General features: G+C 38.7%; 10 non-coding genes across 10 annotated transcripts; all 10 read right to left on the bottom strand.

The window, feature by feature from the left end:
- Nucleotides 1-580: 580 nt before the first annotated feature.
- On the bottom strand, nucleotides 581-652 carry TRNAQ-UUG (transfer RNA glutamine (anticodon UUG)). The gene has a single exon. It is a non-coding gene; the product is annotated as a tRNA-Gln (tRNA).
- Nucleotides 653-1,306: 654 nt separating this feature from the next.
- Nucleotides 1,307-1,424, bottom strand: TRNAS-UGA (transfer RNA serine (anticodon UGA)). Its single transcript has 2 exons — nucleotides 1,388-1,424; nucleotides 1,307-1,351 (listed from the first exon to the last, which is right to left on the bottom strand). It is a non-coding gene; the product is annotated as a tRNA-Ser (tRNA).
- An 872-nt stretch (nucleotides 1,425-2,296) lies between these two features.
- Nucleotides 2,297-2,368, bottom strand: TRNAQ-UUG (transfer RNA glutamine (anticodon UUG)). Its single transcript has one exon. It is a non-coding gene; the product is annotated as a tRNA-Gln (tRNA).
- Nucleotides 2,369-3,023: 655 nt separating this feature from the next.
- Nucleotides 3,024-3,105, bottom strand: TRNAS-UGA (transfer RNA serine (anticodon UGA)). Its single transcript has one exon. It is a non-coding gene; the product is annotated as a tRNA-Ser (tRNA).
- A 1,566-nt stretch (nucleotides 3,106-4,671) lies between these two features.
- Nucleotides 4,672-4,753, bottom strand: TRNAS-UGA (transfer RNA serine (anticodon UGA)). Its single transcript has one exon. It is a non-coding gene; the product is annotated as a tRNA-Ser (tRNA).
- A 904-nt stretch (nucleotides 4,754-5,657) lies between these two features.
- Nucleotides 5,658-5,729, bottom strand: TRNAQ-UUG (transfer RNA glutamine (anticodon UUG)). The gene has a single exon. It is a non-coding gene; the product is annotated as a tRNA-Gln (tRNA).
- Nucleotides 5,730-6,377: 648 nt separating this feature from the next.
- Nucleotides 6,378-6,459, bottom strand: TRNAS-AGA (transfer RNA serine (anticodon AGA)). The gene has a single exon. It is a non-coding gene; the product is annotated as a tRNA-Ser (tRNA).
- Nucleotides 6,460-8,100: 1,641 nt separating this feature from the next.
- TRNAS-AGA (transfer RNA serine (anticodon AGA)) lies at nucleotides 8,101-8,182 on the bottom strand. Its single transcript has one exon. It is a non-coding gene; the product is annotated as a tRNA-Ser (tRNA).
- Nucleotides 8,183-9,091: 909 nt separating this feature from the next.
- Nucleotides 9,092-9,163, bottom strand: TRNAQ-UUG (transfer RNA glutamine (anticodon UUG)). Its single transcript has one exon. It is a non-coding gene; the product is annotated as a tRNA-Gln (tRNA).
- A 4,063-nt stretch (nucleotides 9,164-13,226) lies between these two features.
- Nucleotides 13,227-13,308, bottom strand: TRNAS-UGA (transfer RNA serine (anticodon UGA)). The gene has a single exon. It is a non-coding gene; the product is annotated as a tRNA-Ser (tRNA).
- Nucleotides 13,309-17,438: the final 4,130 nt, after the last annotated feature.

The following is a 17,438-nucleotide window of genomic DNA, read 5'->3' on the forward strand; positions in this document are numbered from 1 at the left end:
GTTTCCAAAAATGTCCAGCGGTTAACTGAAATTACCATATCAATCTTCAGCTGTTTTTCACTTTAAACAGCTCCATACCTATAATACAAGTCAACGGTAAGGTTCGAAAGACCCTATAAAGGGTCCTGATTGACTTTTGTGTGCTACAAAAAAAGCCACAAAACACATTCAAAAGACGCCGAAAAGAATTTTTAGAAAAACACCACCAAAAATGTTTATAAGGCACTTTAGGAAATTCTGGAAAACACAAGAAAAGATGGCTTAGAGAAAAATCAAAAACACTTCCTGAAGCCATTTTGGCTTCAAATCCTTGTCAGATTCACCCACCTGGAAAGAGTGTTATGTGAATATTGACTCAAGTCACAGAGTATGAGATTACTTGGTATGACATAGACAATGAGTGACATAGACAATTTTAATTTTTGCTAATCCTACTTGATTGACAGCTTTGACCATGGTATTCCATGAATCCTTGAACTCTTTTTTGTCTTTTATTATGTGGATTTTAAATTGCTTGTTTCATCATAAACATTGGGCATCGTTGATCTGAGTGCAGATGGAAAAATCGAAATGTGTGCTCAGGTTCTACTGAGATTTGAACTCAGATCACTGGATTCAAAGTCCAGAGTGCTAACCATTACACCATGGAAACAACCATGATGCAATCATGGCTGCGGCTTGTTTTGCTGAATAAAGCATATGAAATCGTGAACGATGGCGAAAACAGGCTCCAAAGCTGCAGTGCAAATCTGCAATCATACACAATGGTAAATTGATATCTTATAACCTTTCATTCCACAAATTTACCAACATTTCCACGATATCACAGCTAGCGCAGTTTGAAATGTTGATGAAAAGTGGCTAGTAAAAAGATTGCTGTATCTGTTACTTGGAAAAAGTGTGAAAAAAATAAATTGCAAAACTTATACTGTTAGAAAACTGTTCATCCAGTAGTCGATAAAGATTAGCATTGCATGGTAAAAGGCTTCATCTGAGAGATAATTTAAGGTTTGTGCAAATCAAAGTGCATGTCCCAGTCCATTAGCCAGGACAGCGGTCTGTGGCTGCTGGACAAGATCGAGAGAAAAACCTCTTACCTGATGGCACCCACGGTGCTTCTTTTGATTAGCGGCAAGTCGCACATGTAATGTTGCTCCAGAATAGATTATCTAAAGAACAGTCAAAGATAACGTCAGTTTGGTCCTAGAAACTCGCTCCATCACAGATCACTGTCATGGGGAATAGACTAGTAAACATGCAAATTGAACAACAAAGATAAAAGGTCAAAAAGTTATTGAAACATAGACGTAGTCGGCAGGATTTGAACCTGCGCAGGGAGACCCCAATGGATTTCAAGTCCCCAATGGATTTCAAGTCCCCAATGGATTTCAAGTCCATCGCCTTAACCACTCGGCCACGACTACTCGGACGTCATCCTGTTATGAGCTTCACACATGTTTTCTAATAGCACCATGATCACGCTCAGTGATCAACCCTCTGGAAGACATCTCAGAAAATGAAAAGAAAATACAAGGTCTCAGTAAAATGCAAAAATCTGATTTAAAGTCATCATCAATGGGAACCATTCACAGTTTAAAGCTTTTCCCTCTTCATAATGTGGATTTGGAGTCAGTCAGCTCCAAAAACATCCTTAAAAATAATCCGAAAATGCTGAGAAGACTGAACATAATCATTTCCAAGTAAAAAAGACTTGATGTTCATTTGATCAGGCTTTGGAGCATCTATTAACCATCTCAAGTTTCCAAAAATGTCCAGCGGTTAACTGAAATTACCATATCAATCTTCAGATGTTTTTCACTTTGAACAGCTCCATACCTATAATACAAGTCAACGGTAAGGTTCGAAAGACCCTATAAAGGGTCCTGATTGACTTTTGTGTGCTACAAAAAAAGCCACAAAACACATTCAAAAGACGCCGAAAAGAATTTTTAGAAAAACACCACCAAAAATGTTTATAAGGCACTTTAGGAAATTCTGGAAAACACAAGAAAGGATGGCTTAGAGAAAAATCAAAAACACTTCCTGAAGCCATTTTGGCTACAAATCCTTGTCAGATTCACCCACTTGGAAATAGTGTTATGTGAATATTGACTCAAGTCACAGAGTATGAGATTGCTTGGTATGACATAGACAATGAGTGATATTGACAGCTTTGACCATGAATCCTTGAACTCTTTTTTTGTCTTTAATTATGTGGATTTTAAATTGCTTGTTTCATCATAAACATTGGGCATCGTCGATCTGAGTGCAGATGGAAAAATCGAAATGTGTGCCCAGGTTCCACTGAGATTTGAACTCAGATCACTGGATTCAATGTCCAGAGTGCTAACCATTACACCATGGAACCAACCATGTCATAGTCATGGCTGCGGCTTGTTGTGCTGAATAAAGCATATGAAATCGTGAACGATGGCGAAAACAGGCTCCAAAGCTGCAGTGCAAATCTGCAATCATACACAATGGTAAATTGATATCTTATAACCTTTCATTCCACAATTTTACCAACATTTCCACGATATCACAGCTAGGACAGTTTGAAATGCTGATGAAAAGTGGCTAGTAAAAAGATTGCTGTATCTGTTACTTGGAAAAAGTGTGAAAAAAATACATTGCAAAACTTATACTGTTAGAAAACTGTTCATCCAGTAGTCAATAAAGATTAGCATTGCATGGTAAAAGGCTTCATCTGAGAGATAATTTAAGGATTGTGCAAATCAAAGTGCATGTCCCAGTCCATTAGCCAGGACAACGGTCTGTGGCTGCTGGACAAGATCAAGAGAAAAACCTCTTACCTGATGGCACCCACGGTGCTTCTTTTGATTAGCGGCAAGTCGCACATGTAATGTTGCTTCAGAATAGATTATCTAAAGAACAGTCAAATATAAAGTCAGTTTGGTCCTAGAAACTCGCTCCATCACAGATCACTGTCATGGGGAATAGACTAGTAAACATGCAAATTGAACAACAAAGATAAAAGGTCAAAAAGTTATTTTAAACATAGACGTAGTCGGCAGGATTTGCACCAGCGCGGGGAGACCCCAATGAATTTCAAGTCCATCGCCTTAACCACTCGGCCACGACTACTCGGACGTCAAGATGTTATGAGCTTCACACATGTTTTCTAATAGCACCATGATAACGCTCAGTGATCAACCCTCTGGAAGACATCTCAGAAAATGAAAAGAAAATACAAGGTCTCAGTAAAATGCAAAAATCTGATTTAAAGTCATCATCAATGGGAACCATTCACAGTTTAAAGCTTTTCCCTCTTCATAATGTGGATTTGGAGTCAGTCAGCTCCAAAAACATCCTTAAAAATAATCCAAAAATGCTGAGAAGACTGAACATAATCATTTCCAAGTAAAAAAGACTTGATGTTCATTTGATCAGGCTTTGGAGCGTCTATTAACCATCTCAAGTTTCCAAAAATGTCCAGCGGTTAACTGAAATTACCATATCAATCTTCAGATGTTTTTCACTTTGAACAGCTCCATACCTATAATACAAGTCAACGGTAAGGTTTGAAATACCCTATAAAGGGTCCTGATTGACTTTTGTGTGCTACAAAAAAAGCCACAAAACACATTCAAAAGACGCCGAAAAGAATTTTTAGAAAAACACCACCAAAAATGTTTATAAGGCACTTTAGGAAATTCTGGAAAACACAAGAAAAGATGGCTTAGAGAAAAATCAAAAACACTTCCTGAAGCCATTTTGGCTTCAAATCCTTGTCAGATTCACCCACTTGGAAAGAGTGTTATGTGAATATTGACTCAAGTCACAGAGTATGAGATTGCTTGGTATGACATAAACAATGAGTGATATTGACAGCTTTGACCATGAATCCTTGAACTCTTTTTTTGTCTTTTATTATGTGGATTTTAAATTGCTTGTTTCATCATAAACATTGGGCATTGTCGATCTGAGTGCAGATGGAAAAATCGAAATGCACTCTGGATTCAAAGTCCAGAGTGCTAACCATTACACCATGGAACCAACCATGACATAGTCATGGCTGCGGCTTGTTGTGCTGAATAAAGCATATGAAATCGTGAACGATGGCGAAAACAGGCTCCAAAGCTGCAGTGCAAATCTGCAATCATACACAATGGTAAATTGATATCTTATAACCTTTCATTCCACAAATTTACCAACATTTCCACGATATCACAGCTAGGACAGTTTGAAATGTTGATGAAAAGTGGCTAGTAAAAAGATTGCTGTATCTGTTACTTGGAAAAAGTGTGAAAAAAATAAATTGCAAAACTTATACTGTTAGAAAACTGTTCATCCAGTAGTCGATAAAGATTAGCATTGCATGGTAAAAGGCTTCATCTGAGAGATAATTTAAGGTTTGTGCAAATCAAAGTGCATGTCCCAGTCCATTAGCCAGGACAGCGGTCTGTGGCTGCTGGACAAGATCAAGAGAAAAACCTCTTACCTGATGGCACCCACGGTACTTCTTTTGATTAGCGGCAAGTCGCACATGTAATGTTGCTCCAGAATAGATTATCTAAAGAACAGTCAAAGATAAAGTCAGTTTGGTCCTAGAAACTCGCTCCATCACAGATCACTGTCATGGGGAATAGACTTTTAAACATGCAAATTGAACAACAAAGATAAAAGGTCAAAAAGTTATTGAAACATAGACGTAGTCGGCAGGATTTGAACCTGCGCGGGGAGACCCCAATGGATTTCAAGTCCATCGCCTTAACCACTCGGCCACGACTACTCAGACATCAACCTGTTATGAGCTTCACACATGTTTTCTAATAGCACCATGATCACGCTCAGTGATCAACCCTCTGGAAGACATCTCAGAAAATGAAAAGAAAATACAAGGTCTCAGTAAAATGCAAAAATCTGATTTAAAGTCATCATCAATGGGAACCATTCACAGTTTAAAGCTTTTCCCTCTTCATAATGTGGATTTGGAGTCAGTCAGCTCCAAAAACATCCTTAAAAATAATCCGAAAATGCTGAGAAGACTGAACATAATCATTTCCAAGTAAAAAAGACTTGATGTTCATTTGATCAGGCTTTGGAGCATCTATTAACCATCTCAAGTTTCCAAAAATGTCCAGCGGTTAACTGAAATTACCATATCAATCTTCAGATGTTTTTCACTTTGAACAGCTCCATACCTATAATACAAGTCAAGGGTAAGGTTCGAAAGACCCTATAAAGGGTCCTGATTGACTTTTGTGTGCTACAAAAAAAGCCACAAAACACATTCAAAAGACGCCGAAAAGAATTTTTAGAAAAACACCACAAAAATGTTTATAAGGCACTTTAGGAAATTCTGGAAAACACAAGAAAAGATGGCTTAGAGAAAAATCAAAAACACTTCCTGAAGCCATTTTGGCTTCAAATCCTTGTCAGATTCACCCACTTGGAAGGAGTGTTATGTGAATATTGACTCAAGTCACAGAGTATGAGATTGCTTGGTATGACATAGACAATGAGTGATATAGACAATTTTAATTTTTGCTAATCATTCTTGATTGACAGCTTTGACCATGAATCCTTGAACTCTTTTTTTGTCTTTTATTATGTGGATTTTAAATTGCTTGTTTCATCATAAACATTGGGCATCGTCGATCTGAGTGCAGATGGAAAAATCGAATTGTGTGCCCTGGTTCAACTGAGATTTGACCTCAGATCACTGGATTCAAAGTCCAGAGTGCTAACCATTACACCATGGAACCAACCATTACACAGTCATTGCTGCGGCTTGTTGTGCTGAATAAAGCATATGAAATCGTGAACGATGGCGAAAACAGGCTCCAAAGCTGCAGTGCAAATCTGCAATCATACACAATGGTAAATTGATATCTTATAACCTTTCATTCCACAAATTTACCAACATTTCCACGATATCACAGCTAGGACAGTTTGAAATGTTGATGAAAAGTGGCTAGTAAAAAGATTGCTGTATCTGTTACTTGGAAAAAGTGTGAAAAAAATAAATTGCAAAACTTATACTGTTAGAAAACTGTTCATCCAGTAGTTGATAAAGATTAGCATTGCATGGTAAAAGGCTTCATCTGAGAGATAATTTAAGGTTTGTGCAAATCAAAGTGCATGTCCCAGTCCATTAGCCAGGACAGCGGTCTGTGGCTGCTGGACAAGATCAAGAGAAAAACCTCTTACCTGATGGCACCCACGGTGCTTCTTTTGATTAGCGGCAAGTCGCACATGTAATGTTGCTCCAGAATAGATTATCTAAAGAACAGTCAAAGATAAAGTCAGTTTGGTCCTAGAAACTCGCTCCATCACAGATCACTGTCATGGGGAATAGACTAGTAAAGATGCAAATTGAACAACAAAGATAAAAGGTCAAAAAGTTACTGAAACATAGACAGCAGGATTTGAACCTGCGCAGGGAGACCCCAATGGATTTCTAGTCCATCGCCTTAACCACTCGGCCACGACTACTCGGACGTCAAGCTGTTATGAGTTTCACACATGTTTTCTAATAGCACCATGATCAAGCTCAGTGATCAACCCTCTGGAAGACATCTCAGAAAATGAAAAGAAAATACAAGGTCTCAGTAAAATGCAAAAATCTGATTTAAAGTCATCATCAATGGGAACTATTCACAGTTTAAAGCTTTTCCCTCTTCATAATGTGGATTTGGAGTCAGTCAGCTCCAAAAACATCTTTAAAAATAATCCAAAAATGCTGAGAAGACTGAACATAATCATTTCCAAGTAAAAAAGACTTGATGTTCATTTGATCAGGCTTTGGAGCGTCTATTAACCATCTCAAGTTTCCAAAAATGTCCAGCGGTTAACTGAAATTACCATATCAATCTTCAGCTGTTTTTCACTTTGAACAGCTCCATACCTATAATACAAGTCAAGGGTTAGATTCGAAAGACCCTATAAAGGGTCCTGATTGACTTTTGTGTGCTAAAAAAAAGCCACAAAACACATTCAAAAGACGCCGGAAAGAATTTTTAGAAAAACACCACCAAAAATGTTTATAAGGCACTTTAGGAAATTCTGGAAAACACAAGAAAAGATGGCTTAGAGAAAAATCAAAAACACTTCCTGAAGCCATTTTGGCTTCAAAACCTTGTCAGATTCACCCACTTGGAAAGAGTGTTATGTGAATATTGACTCAAGTCACAGAGTATGAGATTGCTTGGTATGACATAGACAATGAGTGACATAGACAATTTTAATTTTTGCTAATCCTACTTGATTGACAGCTTTGACCATGGTATTCCATGAATCCTTGAACTCTTTTTTTGTCTTTTATTATGTGGATTTTAAATTGCTTGTTTCATCATTGACATTGGGCATCGTCGATCTGAGTGCAGATGGAAAAATTGAAATGTGTGCCCAGGTTCCACTGAGATTTGAATTCAGATAACAGGATTCAAAGTCCAGAGTGCTAACCATTACACCATGGAACCAACCATTACACAGTCATGGCTGCGGCTTGTTGTGCTGAATAAAGCATATGAAATCGTGAATGATGGCGAAAACAGGCTCCAAAGCTGCAGTGCAAATCTGCAATCATACACAATGGTAAATTGATATCTTATAACCTTTCATTCCACAAATTTACCAACATTTCCACGATATCACAGCTAGGACAGTTTGAAATGTTGATGAAAAGTGGCTAGTAAAAAGATTGCTGTATCTGTTACTTGGAAAAAGTGTGAAAAAAATAAATTGCAAAACTTATACTGTTAGAAAACTGTTCATCCAGTAGTCGATAAAGATTAGCATTGCATGGTAAAAGGCTTCATCTGAGAGATAATTTAAGGTTTGTGCAAATCAAAGTGCATGTCCCAGTCCATGAGCCAGGACAGCGGTCTGTGGCTGCTGGACAAGATCGAGAGAAAAACCTCTTACCTGATGGCACCCACGGTGCTTCTTTTGATTAGCAGCAATTCGCACATGTAATGTTGCTCCAGAATAGATTATCTAAAGAACAGTCAAAGATAAAGTCAGTTTGGTCCTAGAAACTCGCTCCATCACAGATCACTGTCATGGGGAATAGACTAGTAAACATGCAAATTGAACAACAAAGATAAAAGGTCAAAAAGTTATTTTAAACATAGATGTAGTCGGCAGGATTTGCACCTGCGTGGGGAGACCCCAATGGATTTCTAGCCCATCGCCTTAACCACTCGGCCACGACTACTCAGACGTCTACCTGTTATGAGCTTCACACGTGTTTTCTAATAGCACCATGATCAAGCTCAGTGATCAACCCTCTGGAAGACATCTCAGAAAATGAAAAGAAAATACAAGGTCTCAGTAAAATGCAAAAATCTGATTTAAAGTCATCATCAATGGGAACCATTCACAGTTTAAAGCTTTTCCCTCTTCATAATGTGGATTTGGAGTCAGTCAGCTCCAAAAACATCCTTAAAAATAATCCGAAAATGCTGAGAAGACTGAAAATAATCATTTCCAAGTAAAATAGACTTGATGTTCATTTGATCAGGCTTTGGAGCATCTATTAACCATCTCAAGTTTCCAAAAATGTCCAGCGGTTAACTGAAATTACCATATCAATCTTCAGATGTTTTTCACTTTGAACAGCTCCATACCTATAATACAAGTCAACGGTAAGGTTCGAAAGACCCTATAAAGGGTCCTGATTGACTTTTGTGTGCTACAAAAAAAGCCACAAAACACATTCAAAAGACGCCGAAAAGAATTTTTAGAAAAACACCACCAAAAATGTTGATAAGGCACTTTAGGAAATTCAGGAAAACACAAGAAAAGATGGCTTAGAGAAAAATCAAAAACACTTCCTGAAGCCATTTTGGCTTCAAATGCTTGTCAGATTCAACCACTTGGAAAGAGTGTTATGTGAATATTGACTCAAGTCACAGAGATTGCTTGGTATGACATAGGCAATGAGTGATATAGGCAATTTTAATTTTTGCTAATCCTACTTGATTGACAGCTTTGATCATGGTATTCCATGAATCCTTGAACTCTTTTTTTGTCTTTTATTATGTGGATTTTAAATTGCTTGTTTCATCATAAACATTGGGCATCGTCGATCTGAGTGCACATGGAAAAAATGAAATGTGTGCCCAGGTTCCACTGAGATTTGAACTCAGATCACTGGATTCAAAGTCCAGAGTGCTAACCATTACACCATGGAACCAACCATGACTCAGTCATGGCTGCGGCTTGTTGTGCTGAATAAAGCATATGAAATCATGAACGATGGCAAAAACAGGCTCCAAAGCTGCAGTGCAAATCTGCAATCATACACAATGATAAATTGATATCTTATAACCTTTCATTCCACAAATTTACCAACATTTCCACGATATCACAGTTAGCGCAGTTTGAAATGTTGATGAAAAGTGGCTAGTAAAAAGATTGCTGTATCTATTACTTGGAAAAAGTGTGAAAAAAATACATTGCAAAACTTATACTGTTAGAAAACTGTTCATCCAGTAGTCGATAAAGATTAGCATTGCATGGTAAAAGGCTTCATCTGAGAGATAATTTAAGGTTTGTACAAATTAAAGTGCATGTCCCAGTCCATTAGCCAGGACAGCGGTCTGTGGCTGCTGGACAAGATCAAGAGAAAAACCTCTTACCTGATGGCACCCATGGTGCTTCTTTTGATTAGCGGCAAGTCGCACATGTAATGTTGCTCCAGAATAGATTATCTAAAGAACAGTTAAAGATAAAATCAGTTTGGTCCTGGAAACTCGCTCCATCACAGATCACTGTCATGGGGAATAGACTAGTAAACATGCAAATTGAACAACAAAGATAAAAGGTCAAAAAGATATTAAAACAGACGTAGTTGGCAGGATTTGAACCTGCGCGGGTAGACCCCCAATAGGTTTCTAGTCCATCGCCTTAACCACTCGGCCACGACTACTCGGACTTCAAGCTGTTATGAGTTTCACACACGTTTTCTAATAGGACCATGATCAAGCTCAGTGATCAACCCTCTGGAAGTCAAGGTCTCAGTAAAATGCAAAAATCTGATTTAAAGTCATCATCATCAATGGGAACCATTCACAGTTTAAAGCTTTTCCCTCTTCATAATGTGGATTTGGAATCAGTCAGCTCCAAAAACATCCTTAAAAATAATCCGAAAATGCTGAGAAGACTGAACACAATCATTTCCAAGTAAAAAAGACTTGATGTTCATTTGATCAGGCTTTGGAGCGTCTATTAACCATCTCAAGATTCCAAAAATGTTCAGCGGTTAACTGAAATTACCATATCAATCTTCAGATGTTTTTCACTTTGAACAGCTCCATACCTATAATACAAGTCAAGGGTAAGGTTCGAAAGACCCTATAAAGTGTCCTGATTGACTTTTGTGTGCTACAAAAAAAAGCCACAAAACACATTCAAAAGACGCCGAAAAGAATTTTTAGAAAAACACCACCAAAAATGTTTATAAGGCACATTAGGAAATTCTGGAAAACACAAGAAAAGATGGCTTAGAGAAAAATCAAAAACACTTCCTGTAGCCATTTTGGCTTCAAATCCTTGTCAGATTCACCCACTTGGAAAGAGTGTTATGTGAATATTGACTCAAGTCACAGAGTATGAGATTGCTTCGTATGACATAGACAATGAGTGACAGACAATTTTAATTTTTGCTAATCCTACTTGATTGACAGCTTTGACTATGGTATTCCATGAATCCTTGAACTCTTTTTTTGTCTTTTATTATGTGTATTGTAAATTGCTTGTTTCATCATAAACATTGGGCATCGTCGATCTGAGTGCAGATGGAAAAATCAAAATGTGTGCTCAGGTTCTATTGAGATTTCAACTCAGATCACTGGATCCAAAGTCCAGAGTGCTAAGCATTACACCATGGAACCAACCATGACGCAATCATGGCTGCGGCTTGTTTTGCTGAATAAAGCATATGAAATCGTGAACGATGGCGAAAACAGGCTCCAAAGCTGCAGTGCAAATCTGCAATCATACACAATGGTAAATTGATATCTTATAACCTTTCATTCCACAAATTTACCAACATTTCCACGATATCACAGCTAGGACACTTTGAAATGTTGATGAAAAGTGGCTAGTAAAAAGATTGCTGTATCTGTTACTTGGAAAAAGTGTGAAAAAAATAAATTGCAAAACTTATACTGTTAGAAAACTGTTCATCCAGTAGTCGATAAAGATTAGCATTGCATGGTAAAAGGCTTCATCTGAGAGATAATTTAAGGTTTGTGCAAATCAAAGTGCATGTCCCAGTCCAATAGCCAGGACAGCGGTCTGTGGCTGCTGGACAAGATCAAGAGAAAAACCTCTTACCTGATGGCACCCACGGTGTTTCTTTTGATTGGCGACAAGTCGCACATGTAATGTTGCTCCAGAATAGATTATCTAAAGAACAGTCAAAGATAAAGTCAGTTTGGTCCTAGAAACTCGCTCCATCACATATCACTGTCATGGGGAATAGACTAGTAAATATGCAAATTGAACAAAAAAGATAAAAGGTCAAAAAGTTATGGAAACATAGACGGCAGGATTTGCACCTGCGCGGGGAGACCCCAAAGGATTTCTAGCCCATCGCCTTAACCACTCGGCCACGACTACTCAGACGTCATGCTGTTATGAGTTTCACACACGTTTTCTAATAGCACCATGATCAAGCTCAGTGATCAACCCTCTGGAAGACATCTCAGAAAAAGAAAAGAAAATACAAGGTCTCAGTAAAATGCAAAAATCTGATTTAAAGTCATCATCAATGGGAACCATTCACAGTTTAATGCTTTTCCCTCTTCATAATGTGGATTTGGAGTCAGTCAGCTCCAAAAACATCCTTAAAAATAATACGAAAATGCTAAGAAGACTGAACATAATCATTTCCAAGTAAAAAAGACTTGATGTTCATTTGATCAGGCTTTGGAGCGTCTATTAACCATCTCAAGTTTCCAAAAATGTCCAGCGGTTAACTGAAATTACCATATCAATCTTCAGCTGTTTTTCACTTTGAACAGCTCCATACCTATACTACAAGTCAACGGTAAGGTTCGAAAGACCCTATAAAGGGTCCTGATTGACTTTTGTGTCCTACAAAAAAAGCCACAAAACACATTCAAAAGACGCCGAAAAGAATATTTAGAAAAACACCACCAAAAATGTTTATAAGGCACTTTAGGAAATTCTGGAAAACACAAGAAAAGAAGGCTTAGAGAAAAATTAAAAAAAAACTTTCTGAAGCCATTTTGGCTTCAAATCCTTGTCAGATTCACCCACTTGGAAAGAGTGTTATGTGAATATTGACTCAAGTCACAGAGTATGAGATTGCTTGGTATGACATAGACAATGAGTGATATAGACAATTTTAATTTTTGCTAATCCTACTTGATTGACAGCTTTGATCATGGTATTCCATGAATCCTTGAACCCTTTTTTTGTCTTTTATTATGTGGATTTTAAATTGCATGTTTCATCATAAACATTGGGCATCGTCGATCTGAGTGCACATGGAAAAATTGAAATGTGTGCCCAGGTTCCACTGAGATTTGAACTCAGATCACTGGATTCAAAGTGCAAACGATTACACCATGGAACCAACCATGACTCAGTCATGGCTGCAGCTTGTTGTGCTGAATAAAGCATATGAAATCGTGAACGATGGCGAAAACAGGCTCCAAAGCTGCAGTGCAAATCTGCAATCATACACAATGATAAATTGATATCTTATAACCTTTCATTCCACAAATTTACCAACATTTCCACGATATCACAGTTAGCGCAGTTTGAAATGTTGATGAAAAGTGGCTAGTAAAAAGATTGCTGTATCTGTTACTTGGAAAAAGTGTGAAAAACATAAATTGCAAAACTTATACTGTTAGAAAACTGTTCATCCAGTAGTCGATAAAGATTAGCATTGCATGGTAAAAGGCTTCATCTGAGAGATAATTTAAGGTTTGTACAAATCAAAGTGCATGTCCCAGTCCATTAGCCAGGACAGCGGTCTGTGGCTGCTGGACAAGATCAAGAGAAAAACCTATTACCTGATGGCACCCACGGTGCTTCTTTTGATTAGCGGCAAGTCGCACATGTAATGTTGCTCCAGAATAGATTATCTAAAGAACAGTCAAAGATAAAATCAGTTTGGTCCTGGAAACTCGCTCCATCACAGATCACTGTCATGGGGAATAGACTAGTAAACATGCAAATTGAACAACAAAGATAAAAGGTCAAAAAGCTATTAAAACAGACGTAGTCGGCAGGATTTGAACCTGCGCGGGGAGACGCCAATTGATTTCAAGTCCATCGCCTTAACCACTCTGCCACGACTACTCGGATGTCCACCTGTTATGAGCTTCACACATGTTTTCTTATTAGAAAACTATTGCACCAAGTTATTGCACCATGATCACGCTCAGTGATCAACCCTCTGGAAGACATTTCAGAAAATGAAAAGAAAATACAAGGTCTCAGTAAAATGCAAAAATCTGATTTAAAGTCATCATTAGAGTTGAGCGATACCGTCCGATACTTCAAAGTATCGGATCGGAATGGATCGGCCGATCTTTAAAAAAAGTATCGGTATCGCCGATTCCGATACCGGAAGTCCCATTCAAGTCTATGGGACTTCCGGTATCGGAATAAGAAAAACCCTGTTTTTCCCTTGTACAGCCTCTCTGGGGTCTGTACGGGCCTTTCAGGGGGCTGTGCCGGCCTGCCAGGGGGTCTGTGCAGGCTCCGGTGGTCTGTGCCGGCCTGCCGGGGGGCTGTGCCGGCCTGCCGGTGGTCTGTGCAGGCTCCGGTGGGCTGTGCCGGCCTGCCGGGGGGCTGTGCAGGCTTCGGGGGGCTGTGCAGGCATCGTCCGATGGGACTACAAGTCCCATCGGGCGATGCCTGCTACCATGACAGTGATTGACACATTAGCCAATGATGGGACAGTAGTAGTCCCATCATCCGGCTAATGTGTTGAATGTAAAAAAAAAAATAAAAAATTACATGCTACATACATGCTACATACATTCAACATGCATACTACATACATACTACATACTACATACATGCTACATTCATACTACATATATACTACATGCAACATACATACTACATATATACTACATACATACTACATATATAAGACATGCATGCTACATACATACCGCATGCTACATACATACTACATGCTACATACATACCACATATATACTACATACATACTACATACATACTACATACATACCACATACATACTACATACATACTACATACATACTACATGCATGCTACATGCTACATACATAACACATATATACTACATGCATGCTACATACATACTACATGCTACATACATACTACATATATACTACATGCATGCTACATACATACTACATGCTACATACATACTACATATATACTACATGCATGCTACATACATACTACATGCTACATACATACTACATATATACTACATGCATGCTACATACTACATACTACATATATACTACATGCATGCTACATACTACATACATACTACATATATACTACATGCATGCTACATACATACTACATACATACTACATGCATGCTACATACATACTACATACATACTACATGCATGCTACATGCATGCTGCATGCTACATACATACTACATACATACTACATACATACTACATATATACTACATGCATGCTACATACATACTACATGCTACATACACTGTACATACCACATACATACTACATACATGCTACATACATACTACATATATACTACATGCATGCTACATATATACTACATGCATGCTACATACATACTACATACATACTACATGCTACATACATACCACATATATACTACATACATACAATACATTCATACAATACATACATAGACATACAGTACATATAACATAGAGTAACATACTTACCAATACTTGTCACATTGTTCCCCGAAGCCATTGTCTTTTCCGGAATAAATATTTACATAACAAACCACAAAAATACTCACCCACGATCCGAAGCAGTCCACGAGTGTGTCCCACGACGATCTTGGGTAGAGAACTGCAGCATCAGATGATGCTGCCGTTCTCTACGGGCTGCAGGAATCCAATGACGGAAGGTAGGTATCCTTCCGCACTGTATTCCTCCGCCACTTAAAAAAAAAAAGTCCCTAGTCTCACTTTATGCCATTGCTGTGTGGGAATTTCCCACGCAGCAATGGCATAAAGTGAGACTAGGGACTTTTTTTTTTTTAAGTGGCGGAGGAATACAGTGCGGAAGGATACCTACCTTCCGTCATTGGATTCCTGCAGCCCGTAGAGAACGGCAGCATCATCTGATGCTGCAGTTCTCTACCAAAGATCGTCGTGGGACACACTCGTGGACTGCTTCGGATCGTGGGTGAGTATTTTTGTGGTTTGTTATGTTAATATTTATTCCGGAAAAGACAATGGCTTCGGGGAACAATGTGACAAGTATTGGTAAGTATGTTACTCTATGTTATATGTACTGTATGTCTATGTATGTATTGTATGAATGTATTGTATGTATGTAGTATATATGTGGTATGTATGTAGCATGTAGTATGTATGTAGTATGTATGTAGCATGCATGTAGCATGTAGTATATATGTAGTATGTATGTAGCATGCATGTAGTATATATGTAGTATGTATGTAGCATGTATGTAGTATGTATGTGGTATGTATGTAGCATGTAGTATGTATGTAGCATGCATGTAGTATATATGTAGTATGTATGTAGCATGTAGTATGTATGTAGTATGTATGTAGCATGTATGTAGCATGTAGTATGTATGTAGTATGTATGTAGCATGTAGCATGCATGTAGCATGCATGTAGTATGTATGTAGTATGTATGTAGTATGTATGTAGCATGCATGTAGCATGCATGTAGTATGTATGTAGCATGCAGTATGTATGTAGCATGTATGTAGTATATATGTAGTATGTATGTAGCATGTAGTATATATGTAGCATGTAGTATGTATGTAGCATGCATGTAGTATATATGTAGTATGTATGTAGCATGTAGTATGTATGTAGCATGCATGTAGTATATATGTAGTATGTATGTAGCATGTAGTATGTATGTAGCATGTAGTATGTATGTAGCATGTAGTATGTATGCAGCATGCATGTAGTATGTATGTAGCATGTAGTATGTGTGTAGCATGCATGTAGTACATATGTAGTATGTATGTAGCATGTAGTATGTATGTAGCATGCATGTAGTATATATGTAGTATGTATGTAGCATGTAGTATGTATGTAGCATGTAGTATGTATGTAGCATGCATGTAGTATGTATGTAGCATGCATGTAGTATGTATGTAGCATGTAGTATGTATGTAGCATGCATGTAGTATATATGTAGTATGTATGTAGCATGCATGTAGTATATATGTAGTATGTATGTAGCATATAGTATGTATGTAGCATGCATGTAGTATATATGTAGTATGTATGTAGCATGTAGTATGTAGCATGTAGTATGTATGTAGCATGCATGTAGTATGTATGTAGCATGCATGTAGTATGTATGTAGCATGTAGTATGTATGTAGCATGCATGTAGTATATATGTAGTATGTATGTAGCATGTAGTATGTATGTAGCATGTAGTATGTATGTAGCATGCATGTAGTATATATGTAGTATGTATGTAGCATGTATGTATGTAGCATGTAGTATGTATGTAGCATGCATGTAGTATGTATGTATGTAGTATTTTTTTTTTTTTTTAACATTTAACACATTAGCCGGATGATGGGACTACTACTGTCCCATCATTGGCTAATGTGTCAATCACTGTCATGGTAGCAGGCATCGCCAGATGGGACTTGTAGTCCCATTGGACGATGCTTGCACAGACCCCCGAACATCAGCACAGCCCCCCGGCAGGCCGGCACAGCCCCCCGGCAGGCCGGTACAGACCCTCACAGGGTGCACAGACCACCGGCAGGCCGGCACAGCCCCCCGGCAGGCCGGTACAGACCCCCACAGGGTGCACAGACCACCGGCAGGCCGGCACAGCCCCCCGGCAGGCCGGTACAGACCCCCACAGGGTGCACAGACCACCGGCAGGCCGGCACAGCCCCCCGGCAGGCCGGTACAGACCCCGGGCAGTCCACACAGCCCCCCGGCAGGCCGGCAGAGACCCCCGGAAGGCCCGAAATGACGGCGCATCATGATGCGCACACACCGCGCATCATGATGACGTCAGGCTGTCAATCAACTTGGAACTTCCGATTCCGATGCCGAATTCCGATATTGAAAAAATATCGGAAGTCGGTATCGGAATTCCGATACAGCAAGTATCGGCCGATACCCGATACTTGCGGTATCGGAATGCTCAACACTAGTCATCATCAATGGGAACCATTCACAGTTTAAAGCTTTTCCCTCTTCATAATGTGGATTTGGAGTCAGTCATCTCCAAAAACAT

Source organism: Dendrobates tinctorius, unplaced genomic scaffold (assembly GCF_039654945.1).
Source record: "Dendrobates tinctorius isolate UK_male_01 unplaced genomic scaffold, ASM3965494v1 ptg000462l, whole genome shotgun sequence".
NCBI classification, from domain to species: Eukaryota; Metazoa; Chordata; class Amphibia; order Anura; family Dendrobatidae; genus Dendrobates; species Dendrobates tinctorius.